We start from the raw sequence: 13,511 nt of genomic DNA, 5'->3' as shown, positions 1-13,511 counted from the left end.
GGAAGACTACAGCATCAGATCAATCCTGTTTCACCCTCTCACAACCCCCCCGCCCCCCCCCCCCAAATCAGTCAAAACATTTAACTGATGAAGTTTTCAGTAAAATTCATAAACACCTATAATAATCCTTTGACGTTTACTTATTAGAGTGGAACATGAGTTTCAGGAGAGTGAATTGGTTGGGGAAGGGAGCATGAAGCAACAAAGCATTTTCAAAAAGTATAACAATTCAGTGAAAATTTATACATCAGTTGATGTTGCCCCAAGTTTTACTGGTCTTAAAACAAATGTTTTTAACTGCAAGGGAATAAGCTTAAACATAGGAAATCAAATATTTGCCAGTCCATTATTTATATATTCTTCATCTTGGCCATGAGGTCTTCCAAGCTTTCACTAGAATCTTCCACTGTTACCTCAGGTACAGAATCTTCTTGCTTTTTTGGAATTGTATATGCCACTGCAATCCCTTCAGGTAAGTCAGGAACTGGACCCAAAGAATTTTTCAGTTCCTCTTCTGAAACCTCAGATACCAGCTCAATACCCCACTCGTTATCTTCATGTATTATCTCTTTCTCTTCTTGAACAACCTCTTGTTTGGGTAGTGCTGCTACCTTTTTCTTACATTCCTGTTGCTTCCTGCAATTTTTGTCTTCACACTGAGGATTTGGTTTCACGGACATGGTAGGAAAGAAATCCTGCATGGCATTGTATCCAAGGTAGAAACTAACTACCAAAACCTAACAGAACCTTTAACACATTTTGTACTAAGATTCCAGCCACCACTCCCATCATAGTAGGAAGGCTGGCTGCACAAACACCTTTCCGTTCCAGAGTATTTTCATCAATATTTGCAGCAACGACAAGTGGTGGAGCACACGCAAAACAAGCAGATTCTCCAGGAATTATGAACTGTGTATGTCCTGAAATTGCATTTTCACTGACCCTAGACTCCATCCGTGTTTGTCCAAGTTCACTACAAGCCGTATTTATTGTCATTCGAGCTTCAAAACTGTCCACACGGCTAAGAACTAGGTCAAAAGGTTTTCCTTCTTCTAACCCACCATTACTTATTCTCTCCATGAAATGTTGAAAGTTTTCCACTGTGGTGATATTGTAGTTGTGTACCTCAAAAAGAACATCAGGATTAATGTTTCTCAAAGTATGTTCAGCTGCTTGAACTTTACTTAATCCTGCTTGATGAGATTGGAAGAAAAGTCTATTCATACTGGCCAGTTCCACCTTGTCATAGTCAAAGAGCAGCAACTTACCAATGCCACATCTTGTCAGCATTTCAGCAGTCACACTACCAACTCCAACACCTACTATTGCTACAGCAAAAGTACGGATTTTCTCATCATTTACAATTCCCATTCGCTTCAATGCCATCAGGCGGCTGTAGGGGTTGGAGTTCACCACTTCCGAGCTCATCTGCTCCACGCAGGGCCGGTCGACCCCTCCGTGGGCGCCCCCCACGGCCCGCCGGCTCCTCTGCTCGGCCAGCTGCTGCTCCAGGGCCTGCACCCGCTGCTGCAGCCGCTCCACACACTCGGCCATGGTCGGGCCCGCTGCTGCCGAGGCCTTCCTCCCGGCCTCCCCGCCGCCCCGCGCTGCCGGCCGGCTCTGCCCACCGGGGTAAGTGAGGAGGCCCCGCCCGCCTCTCGGCTCAGTCAGGGGAGGGCCCAGCGACACGTCTCCACCTCCCCGCGGTTCCACTTCCGGCGCGTGGCGGCCATCGCTCTCCTCAACGAAAACTAAGATGTCTTTAGTATCATCACTCTGTGATTCCGAGGCCTCCCACCCTTTACTCATCCACTCTTTTCCTTTGTTCTCACCCTTCACCAAGGCCTCCCTCACCAGGAATTTGCTTCACACCATTCCCAGTGGCCTTCAATTGCTCTCCAATCATTCCATATGTTTAAATCTCTCTGCAATGAACTTCTTAAAAGTATGTTAAGCCCTGTAAAGATGGGAACGTTATTTTTTAAACTTTTGGTATCTCTCTCCATTTCTCTCCACCCTCTTTCTTCTCGAGGCTCCCTCCTTGTACTCTTTAATATAGTAAGTATATTGATGGGCACCAATACTTTTTAAAAGTATCATGGACTTAAACACTCATCTCCTAATCTCTTTCAGGTACTGACCTAGTATTTGTAATGGACTTCTAAATGATCTTCCACCTCTTGGATAATTTTCACTCTAATCATTCATCCTACACACTTCTGCCAAGGTACCTAATGAAGCTTGTCATTCTCCATTAGTTCCTGAATTAAATACAAACTTGTTATCTCTACAACAGCTTGTGGGAGGCAGTATAGTTTAATTGTTGAGAGCACAGCCTCTGGACTCAAAATGCCTGTGATTGAATCCTAGTTCCAAAACTTAACTGCTGTGAGACTTAAGTTGCTTGATATATCTGAGTTTCAATTTCTTCATCTGTAAAATTTGAGCTAGTAAGAGTACCTTTTTTTAGGATGGCTGTGAGGATCTATTGTGAAAATGTCTACTCAGCAATTTAGGTCCTGCTATGTAGTACTATATTCAGAGGAAGCATTTTATGATTAGGAGCTCACATCACTGCATCAGTCAGTGTTCTCTAGGGAAACAGAATCAACAGGAGATATTGTAAATAGTACGAGATTTTATAAAATTCTCTCATTTAAATATGACTGTGGGTATGCACAAGTCCTGATTCCATAGGCAGGCTGCAAATCAGGAGCCCCTATGAAAGTCCGATGAAGGTCCTTGATGAGTTCCCAGGAGTCGTTGGCTGTCCAAAGACAAGCTGAGAAACTCGCTGAATGCTGAAATCACTTCCCCTTTTAAGGCATTCAACTGACTGGATAAAACATCACTTATTGCTGACAGCAATCTCCCTAGTTGATTATAAATGTAATCAGCCACTTATGCAGTAGACTCACTGATGACTAAAGTCCATAAACATCCTTGTATTACAATTAGCCCAGTGCTTCCTTGACCAAAAAATTGCACGATTACCTGGCCTAGTTTACACATTAGTCTAACCATCACAATTACTATCAGCATAATAACAAGATTTATATTCCAAGCACTCTTATACTCAACTCTTAAAATCCAGTCAAAAGCAACAACTTTGATTTTTCCCACAACAGCATGAACATTTTTCTGCTTTAGATGTTTTTTCTTGGCTACCTCTGTCAGGATGCCTTTCTCTATCTCCATTTCAGCTTGTCCAAAACCCTACCAAATATTTAAGGCCACCTCTTCAAAGAAGCCATTTTGGTCTTTCCAAGTGGATGTAATTTCCTCTTCTTCACAACACTTTTGCTTTGGATTTTCTCTTCAAAAGGTAATTTGTGGGGTTGTGGGAACATGGTGTCAGATTAGGCAGATAAGGCTCAGCGCTTTCACTAAAGCAATGGAGAAAGAGCCAAAGGCTGCCTAAGAGACCTGCTTTGGGGGTCTGCAGAATAGGACAGGGCTTCACAACTCCCAGGAGGGTGAGGGACAAGAGATGAAGAACCTGAAACAGCAAACTATGAGTTACTAACCCTCCTGGCTACTAGAAAGGGCTCCCCTCCCCCATCACCGAGATATTCAGCGGGAGTAAAACCCCTAGTACATTGCAGTTGACTGGGAGGAGAGATGTCTTCCTGCCAGCTCTTACAAGGGAAAAGGGAGTGGGTCTTGGGGGAGGTTCTTCAATGAATTTGGTCAGCGGAGCCCACTTTGAATCTCAGCTCTGACCAGATGAAAACAAAGGAAAACCTGCAAAGATACACTTCCATGGAAAGGTGCACCAACAAGTGCCATCTGGTCAGTCTGGAAACTAGATGGACAAAAACTGCTTTTAGAGCTCTATTTACTCCATCCCTGGAAGAATGTCTGCACTGCATTAGTGAGTCCCTGGCACAGTTTTGGTAACTTAAGCTGGGTAATTTTAAAGACTTAGGATAAGCTGAACCAAATATCAAAGAGCTATGAAAAAAATAATAATAGGCAAGAGAAATTGGTCATTAGAGTAAATTCACCAACATACCAGATGCCTGAACATCAGCAAAAAATTACAAGTCATACTATGAAACAGGAAGAGATGACCTAGCCAGAGAAACAAACCAAATATACTGAGGAGATTCAGAATTTAAGACAATTAATCAATGATAATCATACAACTCCCCTAAATCAATTTAAAGAATTGAAAGAAAATATGACTAAAGGATAAAGGATATTAAGAAGACACTGAGTAAGAATAAAGAAAAAATTGAAAGTCTGAAGACCTTATGAGAATGAAAGACATGATGGATGAGATTAAAAATACATTAGAGGCACATAAGAGCAGATTTGAATTGCCTGAATTAGTGATTTCAAAGACTGAACATCTGAACTGGAAAAGACAAGAGAACAGGAAGAGAAAAGAGTGGAAAAAATGGAACAGCATCTTAGGGAAATGAATGACAAAGTGAAACCCAAAAACATGCACATTATCAGCATTCCAGAAGGAGAAGAAAATGGAAAGGGGCAGAAAGAATATCTGAGGAAATAATGACCAAAAACTTCCCTACCTTTATGAAAGACATAAATTATCAATATTCAAGCAGATATTGCACTCCAAGCAGTATAAATCTGAATCTGAATAGACCTACCACTAGACACCTGCTATTCAGAACAACAAATATCAGAGCTAAAGAGTAGATTTTGAAAGCAGCAAGAGAAAAAGGAAAGCATCACATACAAGGGAAACTGAATAAGTTTAAGTGCCGCCCTCTAATCAGAAACCATGGAGGAGAGAAGAAAGTGGTATGATGTACTGAAGATATTGAAAGAGAAAAAACTACCAGCCAAAAATTCTGTATCTGGCAAAGCTTTCCTTCAAAAATGAAGGGGAGTTCAAAGTGTTCACAGACAAAAACTGATAGAATAGTTACCAAAAGACCAGAATTACGAGAGATACTAAAGGCAATGCTCCAGCTTGACAGGATAAAACAAGGATGGGAAACCTGGAGAAGACTGTACAAATGAAGAATACTAGAAAGGGTAAAAAGATAGACTATACTATGATATAACAACTGAAGCCAAAGTTCAAAATGGATGAAGGAAGTAATACATTTCAAGTTATAACATTGAATGTTAATGACATGAACTCCCCAATCAAAAGACACAGACTGATAGAATGGATTAAAAAATATGGCCCATCTATAGGTTGTCTATAAGAGACCCACTTCAGAGATAAGGACACAACCAAATTAAAAGTGAAAGGTTGGAAAAAGAAGCTCCTTGCAAATAGTAACCAAAAAAAGAACTGGAATAGTGATACTAATATCAAACAAAATTTTAAATGCAAAACAGTTATAAGGGATGAAGAAGGTAATTTTATATTAGTAAAAGGGGTAATTCAACAACAAAAAATAACTGTTCTAAATATTTATGCACCTAATCGCAGTGCCCCAAGATACATTATGCACACACTGTCAAAGCTGAAGGGAGAAAGGATGTCTCTACAATAATAGTATTGGATAGAACATCTGGATAGAGGATAAATAAAGAAACAAAGAACCTGAATAACATGTTAAATGAACTAGACCAAACAGACATCTATAGAGCATTACACCCCAAAACAGCAAGATACACATTCTTTTCAAGTGCTCATGGATCCTCATCCAATATAGACCATATGTTGGGTCACAAGACAAGTCTCAATAAATTTAAAAAGATTGAAATTATACAGAGCACTTTCTCTGATAATAATGGGTGAAGCTGGAAATCAATAATAGACAGAAAAAGGGAAAATTCATAAATATATGAAGATTAAACAACAAACTCTTAAATAATCAGTGGATCAAAGGAGAAATTACAAGAGAATTCAGGAAATATCTTGAGACAAATGAAAATGAGGACACAACATATGAAAACCTATGGGATACTGCAAAGACAGTACTGAGAGGGAAATTTATAGCCCTCAAAGCTTACATTAAAAAAGAAGAAAGAGCTAAAATTGATGATCTAATTGGACACCTGGAAGAACTAGAAAAAGAACAGCAAACTAATCCCAAATCAAGCTGAAGAAAAGAAATAGTAAAAATAAGAGCAGCAATAAATGAAATCAAGAACCAAAAAAAAACAAAAAAAAAATAGAGAGAATCAACAAAACAAAAACTTGGTTCTTTGTGAAGATCAACAAAATCAACAAATCCTTATATACTGACAAAGAAAAAGAGAGAAGATGGAAATAAATAAAATCAGAAATGGGGGGGGGGGCATTACCACTGACACCATAGAAATAAGAGAGATCTTGAGAGGATACTATGAAAAACTGTATGCAAAAAAACTAGAAAATATAGATGAGATGGACAAATTCCTGGAAACCCATGAACCACCTGCACTGACTAGAAGAAATAAAAGACTTCAACAAACCAATCAGAAGTGAAGAGATTGAAACAGTCATCAAAAACCTCCCAAAGATGAAAAGCCCAGCAACAGATGTCTTCACAAATGAATTCCACCAATCATTCAAAGATGAACTAATACCAATCTTGCTCAAGCTCTTCTAAAAAATTGAACAGGAAAGAATTCTATGATACTCATTCTCTGAAGCAAACATCACCCTAATAACAAAACCAGATAAAGATACTATGACAAAAGAAAATTATAAACCAATATCTCTAATGAGTATAGATGCAAAAATCCTCAACAAAATACTTGCAAACAGAATCCAAAAGCACATTAAAAGAATTATACACCATGATCAAGTGGGTTTTATCCTAGGTATGCGAGGGTGGTTCAACACAAGGAAATCAATGAGTGCAATAAGCCACATTGGTAAATTGAAGAAGAAAAATTGCATGATTCTCTCGATTGATACAGAAAGGCATTTGACAAAAACCAGTACCTTTTCTTCATAAAAACACTCCACAAGAGAGGAATAAAAGGAGGCTTTCTCAATATGGTAAAGTGCATATATGAAAAACCTACAGCTAGCATTGTACTCAAAGGTGAAAAACTGAAAGCTTTCCCACTGAGATCAGGAAGAAGACAAGGATGTGCACGGTCATGATTCTTATTCAATATTGTGCTAGAAGTTCTGTCTAGAGCAATTACACTAGACAAAAAAATAAAAGGCACCCAAATAGGAAAGGAAGAAGTAAAACTTTCACTATTTCCTGATGGCATATTCCTATATCTAGAATATCCAGAAAAATCCACAATGAAGCTATTAGAGTTAATAAGCAATTTCAGCAAAGTGGCAGGATACAAGGTTAATACACAAAAATTGATAGTGTTTCTATACACTAGATGTGCAATCTGAGGAGGAAATCAGAAAAGAATTTTCATTTACAATAGCACCATATATTTAGGAATAAACTTAACCAAGGAGGTAAAAGACCTACATTAAGAAAACTACAAAACATTACTAAAAGAAACTGAAGAAAACTTAAATAAATGGAAGGACAGTGCATATTCATGGATTGGAAGACTAAATATTGTTTATATGTCAATTCTACCCAAAATGATTTACAGATTCACTGCAATCCCAACAAAAATCCCAGAAATTGAGAAGCCGATAATCAAATTTATTTGGGAGGGTAAGAGGCCCCAAATAGCAAAAAACATCTTAAAGTAGAAGAACGAAGTTGGAAGCCTCCTACTTGCTGGCTTTAAAGCATATTACTTAGCTACAGTGGTAAAAAACATCATGGTATTGGCATAAAGACAGACAGACTGACCAATGAAACCGAATCAAGAACTCAGAAATTCACCCTCACATATATAGTCAAGGGATTTTTGACAAGACTGTTTCACTCACCCAGCTGGTCCAGAACAATCTATTCAACAAATGGTGCTGGGAGAAATGGATAGCCATATCCAAAAGAAAGAAATAAGACCCCTATCTCACACCTTATATAAAAATTAACTCAAAATGGATCAAGGATTAAATTTTAAAACAACAACCATAAAACTCCTAGAAAAAAATATAGGCAAACATCTTCAAGATCTTATGGTAGGTGGTAAGTTTTTAGAGCTTACACCCAAAGCATAAACACTAAAAGAAAAAAATAGATAAATGGGACCTCCTCAAAATTCAACACTTTTGCACCTCAAAGCACTTTGTCAAAAGGGTGAAAAGGCAGCTGGCTTAATGGGAGAAAATATTTGGCAATCACATATCTGATAAGTGTTTAATATCCATGATGTATAAGAAGATCATACAACTCAACAATAAAAAGACAAATATCTAATAAAAAATGGGCAAAAGACAACTGTCCAAAGAAGAAATACAAATGGCAAACAAACACATGAAAAAATGTTCAACATCACTAGTGATTAGGGAAATGCAAATCAAAACTACAGTGAGATATCATTTCACACCTATTAGGCTGGCCACTATTAAAAGGGCAGAAAACTGTAAATGTTGGAAGAGATATGGAGAAGGAACACTTACTCGCTGTTGGTGGGAATGCAGAATAGTACAGCCACTGTGGAGGACTGTTTGGCAGTTCCTAAGGAAGTTGAATATAGACTTGCCATGGGACCCAGCAACACCATTGATAGGTATATACCCAAAAGAACTGGGAGTAGTGACACATATAGACATCTGCACACCAATGTTCATAGCAGCATTATTCACAATAACCAACAGTTGGAAACAACCCAGGTGTCCATCAACTGATGAATGGTTAAGCAAATTGTCGAGTATACACATGACAGAATATTATACAGTGGTAAGAAGAAATGAAGTCATGAGACATGACAACATGAATGAACCTGGAGGAAATGATGTTGAGTGAAACAATCCAGACCCAAAAGGACAAATACTGTATGATTGCCCTAATTTGAACTAAATATATTATGTGAAATATAAATAAATTATGTGAAATAGGAATATGAGTAGAATTGCATGTGTAAGACTTTTTCTCTTTGAAGCTGAATAAATGTAAATTAATACTAAAAAGTATTAATGTTAGACAAGAAAAAAATTATACTGAGTAAAGGAGGCCAGACACAGTACTACAAATTGTGATTCCATTTATATAAAATGTAAATATTAATCAATTTATAAAGATAAAAGGAGATTAGTGGTTATGTAAGTCTGAGGAAGGAATGCTAAGTGGTGTAGAGTCTTTTTGGAGTAAAGAAATTGTTCTAAAATTTTTGAGATGATGATTGTACGACCTTGTGATTATACTAAAAGCCATTGATTATACACTTTGGATAGAATATCTAGAAATAGCAGCTACACACAGTGGGAATGCATAGAGTGATTAAGAGTTGAAGAATTTTCTTGTCTGACTGCTTTTTGTTTATTATTATTGAAATAATGAAAATGCTCTAATAATGATTAAAGTGATGAATGCACAACTATGTGATTATGCCAAATACCATTGATTGTATACTTTGGATGAATTGTATACTTTATTGATGTATATCAATAAATTGATTTGTTTCTTTAAAAAAGGTAATTTGTAATAGCTAACAATATACAGTTATTTCTACACTTTTCCTATCTATTTCTTGTTTGATCTCTGCAAATTGTGGGGAAGTAGATTGCAGGTGGTGCCAGTAAAGATTTTTTCCTCATTCCAAAACAGAGGCACAGAAGAAATAATGTCTTACCATTGTATTAATCAGTCACTTGGTTGCAAGCAAGAAACCTAATTAAATATAAATAAGGGAAGAAGGATTTTTATCATAGAGTTTATTTTAGAACCTTATCTCTCAAAAAGGAGCTAGTTTCAATTTTTGGAAAATTATTAGGACTTGCTCATTTCTCCTTTTCTATGTCTCTCTGTCCTAGTCTCTCTCTCTGCCTATCCATATCAACTTTCTTTGATTAGCATATGTCACTGAATTAAATAAACCCAGCTGATAAAATACACAGTTCCAGTGAAATGCAGAGATTCACTTGCTCCTTCTGGAACCTCTATTTCAAACCTTTGGAAATAGAATCTGATTAGCCAGGTTTGAATTAAATGCCCATCCCTAATCTCATTTGTTGTGATTGGTATGGACCGGCTCACTCTTGTAGATAAATGTCAGCTGCCTGAGAAAGGAGCAGTCATTGTCAATTGACTGGGCAGATGCTAAAATTTACCTACTAAACTTCTCAACTGTTTTCAATTCTCGGAGACATTGCTAATGAAATCTACTATCCTACTTAATATTGTTATAAACATATCTTAATGTTTCTCACAATTTGAGATGGGCAATACACTATTATCCTAACTATAAGTTGAATATTCAAATAAAACAGAGACTTTACTATCAATTTAGAATAAAAATAACTGAAAGGACCTAGAGATACTTCATGAAATAAGACTTAGGTGATGCTAAATCAATAACAGGATAGTTCACAAAAAGTTACAGGTTTTTCACGGTTCCTTCTATATTGTGATCAACCTCTCTCTGGACCTAGGCAAGTGGGAGCTGATTGACGATAGGCTCTATAGTATAGGCAAGTTTAAAACTTTGGGCACAAGAAGCACTGATTCATTACCGCCTACTGCAATAGAACAATGTATTCTCTCAAATTTTGCATCCCAGAATGTCCACAGTTTAGCACATGGGAACTTACTAACAGTGGTGGTGTCTAGTGGAGGGCAATAGGAAAAATAAAGTGCCCAGTGGGAGACTGCAGCAGGAGTTGGAGGAGGCAGAAGTGCTCGATCAGCAGATACAAAAGTTCTCAGAAGGAGGGGAAGACACATCCAGTCAAGACTTCTGGACCCAAAGGAAGCTGAGGTACCAAGAAAACATAGCAACATTGCCCAGGTGAGTGTCATGTGGTAGGTGGCTCATTTGTGACAAGATATGAGACTATGACCCTTGGTTCCCTGGAAATACTTATGGGAGAAATTGGGGTTAAAGTCAGTTGAATTTGGCTTATTATTCTTAACATCACTCTGGATTTACCCAGTGAATGAAGCCTGGAGGGAACTGTATTATTATTATTATCATCATCATCATCATTATCTTAGGGTAGGCAAGAGAGTAAAGAGTTCATTAAGAAATAAAAAAAAAACAACAACAACAAAAAACAGAAAAGTACATGGTCTGAGGCATGGACCATGGGCATATGGCAGGGTGAGCGGCACAGGTGGGACCCCAGGTCAGGGCTTTTTAAAGTGTGTTAGCTTTTCTGATTAGTTGCCCCACCTGTCATTTCTCAGGGGGCCAATGGTGAGAACTTTTGAGGATATATGGAGCTTTCCCTTGACCCTGAATGGATTCTCATTCTAAATGAGATTCTCATTCCAAATGAAATTCTCATTCCAGTGTCTTGCAGGATCCCTCAGGAAGGTTTTGGATGGGGACTCATGGTCATGTTGTCTGTCAGCCATGTTGTCTTTTAACCTGTTGTCTGCTGGGTCTTCAGCTGTGACCCAAGTCTTCCCTTTCCCTATATTAACTCCCCCCTCAGAGAGTTTATACCCTCATTCTAAAGGGGATGGTGAAGGTCAATGGTCACTCTTCTGTAGCTAATTCCTGCTGGTTAGGGGGAGTAGGCCCTACCTGACAAGGTGTAAAACCCTTTAGCTATTCTATTGTGGATGAGGGGAGACAGGTCTGGCACCCTGGTTGGAACTGGATGAAATTCCCACATGACTAATAAGGCATTCATTTGAGGTCATTGAAGCCTCAGGGAGATGTTTCTCTCATGAATTGCTGCTTTTAGGAATCTCAACAGTTGAGGTGGGAGGCCTCCCCCACCCCCCCCCCACCCCCAGTCCTCAGAGATAACATGACTCCAGTGGCTGCTGGGCTGGAAGAGTGGATGTTCAACCCCAAAGGTCAAGAATTCCACCAGGCAGCAATTTAGTCCACATCTTCCACAGTTACCTAATTTGTAACAGGTCAACACCAAATCTGATTTCCTAGGTATGAGCAGACAGTCTTCTTTGGGTGCTGGGGGAGCACCACTCACCTTTCTATCTCCTGTCCTGGCTTGCCAAATAATGCTACCAGATAGCTCTGGGTTCTGGGCTTCTGGGTCCTTGGTTATGTCACATAAAAGAATTTAAGGGCATGCCATTGGGTAGGCAAGGGAGTAAAGAGTTTGTTAAGAAATAAGAAAACAAAGAAAGTACACGGTCTGAGGCATGGACCAAGGGCATACTACAGGGTGAGTGGGACCGTGTATTATTATTATTCATGCCTTTATTCTAAGAAATGAAATGAAAATATCAGTATTTTATAGAAGTTAAGGTTGTAGTGGACACCCCAGATACCCACTAATATAGGTGTAGAAATCTAGATTATAGACAAACAAGCAATTTTTGTGGCCTGACCTACCACAATCTTTTTAACTGCATCTATTATCATCCCTCATATTATACCAAGGCAATTTCTGGTTGTATTTGTTGCAATCAACAGGGTAACTACCTAGTCTGGAAAAAAAAGTGAATAGAATGCATAATATGTACAATACATGGTTTATTTATGATATATTCCAATATGATGAAATAACCTATGCTTCTGGACTTTATGGCCACTTTATATTGTCAAATGGTCTTATCCTTTGGACAATCTGAAAAGCTCATAGATCATCCTTTGCATACTGCCATGATAGCATTTATCATATTGAAATGTTTCTGTTTATCAACTTTTTACCTCTCACTAGATGGTAAAATCCTTGTGATTAAGTCCTTTTCTTATTTACCCTTGTTTTCTAACTACACACACATACAGAGAGAGAGAGAGATACACACATATCCTAAGTTAGTGTTTCTCTAACTTTTTATTTCTCTCAGATATTTCTTCCCCTCCCTCCTTCCCTGCCTTTGCGTTCCTGCTGGGCACTCCCTGCCCCATAGCCCTGAATCTCCCTTTGATCTAATGCTATTTCTGTCTTTGGCCCCTCAAGCCTCTGAGTTACAATGGCTTCCTGCCATTTTTCCTACTGAGAGATATTTCTCAACATCCTTCCATGATTCCCTCAACTCTGACCATGCCTCTGTGATTAGCCCCTTCATTATATTCTCTTCAATAAAATCCTTCTGAGTGGAATTCTCTTGCCTCTGAAGTTTGGAAAGTTTAAGTAACTTGCCTAAGGCTAAAGTTAATCCATGGTAAAGCTAGATACAGATTCTCGTCTGGGTCCAAAGGGCTTGTCTACTTGACTATACCAGTTGGGGAAAAACTGGTTACAGTCCAGAGCCTGGATTCTCGAACCATGCTTTTTCTGTCTAAATATTAAGTCTAAATATTGACTCTACTACTGATTAGCTATCTAATATTGGGAAAGTTACCTAAACTAGACCTACTAATTATACCTACATCATTGAGTAGTTTGGAGAGCTGAATCCATATAAAATCTTAGCATAGTACCTAGCATGTATTAAAGACTTGATAAACATTAGCATTAGCAAGCACCAGGCTCTCTGTTTTCATATATATTATCTCATTCTCATGTACTCCTTACATTAATCATGCAAGGTAGGTTTTGCCCAGCTACCCCCTTTTACGCAGCTACTAAAACAAGACAAAAATTACCATAGAGTCAAGATTTGAACCTATGTCTCTATAACACCAAAGGATTCTTC

At 38.3% G+C, this 13,511-nt stretch overlaps 1 pseudogene; it reads right to left on the bottom strand.

Annotated features, from left to right (window-relative positions):
- Positions 1-307: 307 nt before the first annotated feature.
- LOC101412065 (ubiquitin-like modifier-activating enzyme 5) lies at positions 308-1,554 on the bottom strand (annotated as a pseudogene).
- Positions 1,555-13,511: the final 11,957 nt, after the last annotated feature.

The sequence above is a fragment of the Dasypus novemcinctus genome, chromosome 6, assembly GCF_030445035.2.
Source record: "Dasypus novemcinctus isolate mDasNov1 chromosome 6, mDasNov1.1.hap2, whole genome shotgun sequence".
Taxonomy (NCBI): Eukaryota; Metazoa; Chordata; class Mammalia; order Cingulata; family Dasypodidae; genus Dasypus; species Dasypus novemcinctus.
This window is presented reverse-complemented; position numbering and strand designations above follow the sequence as displayed.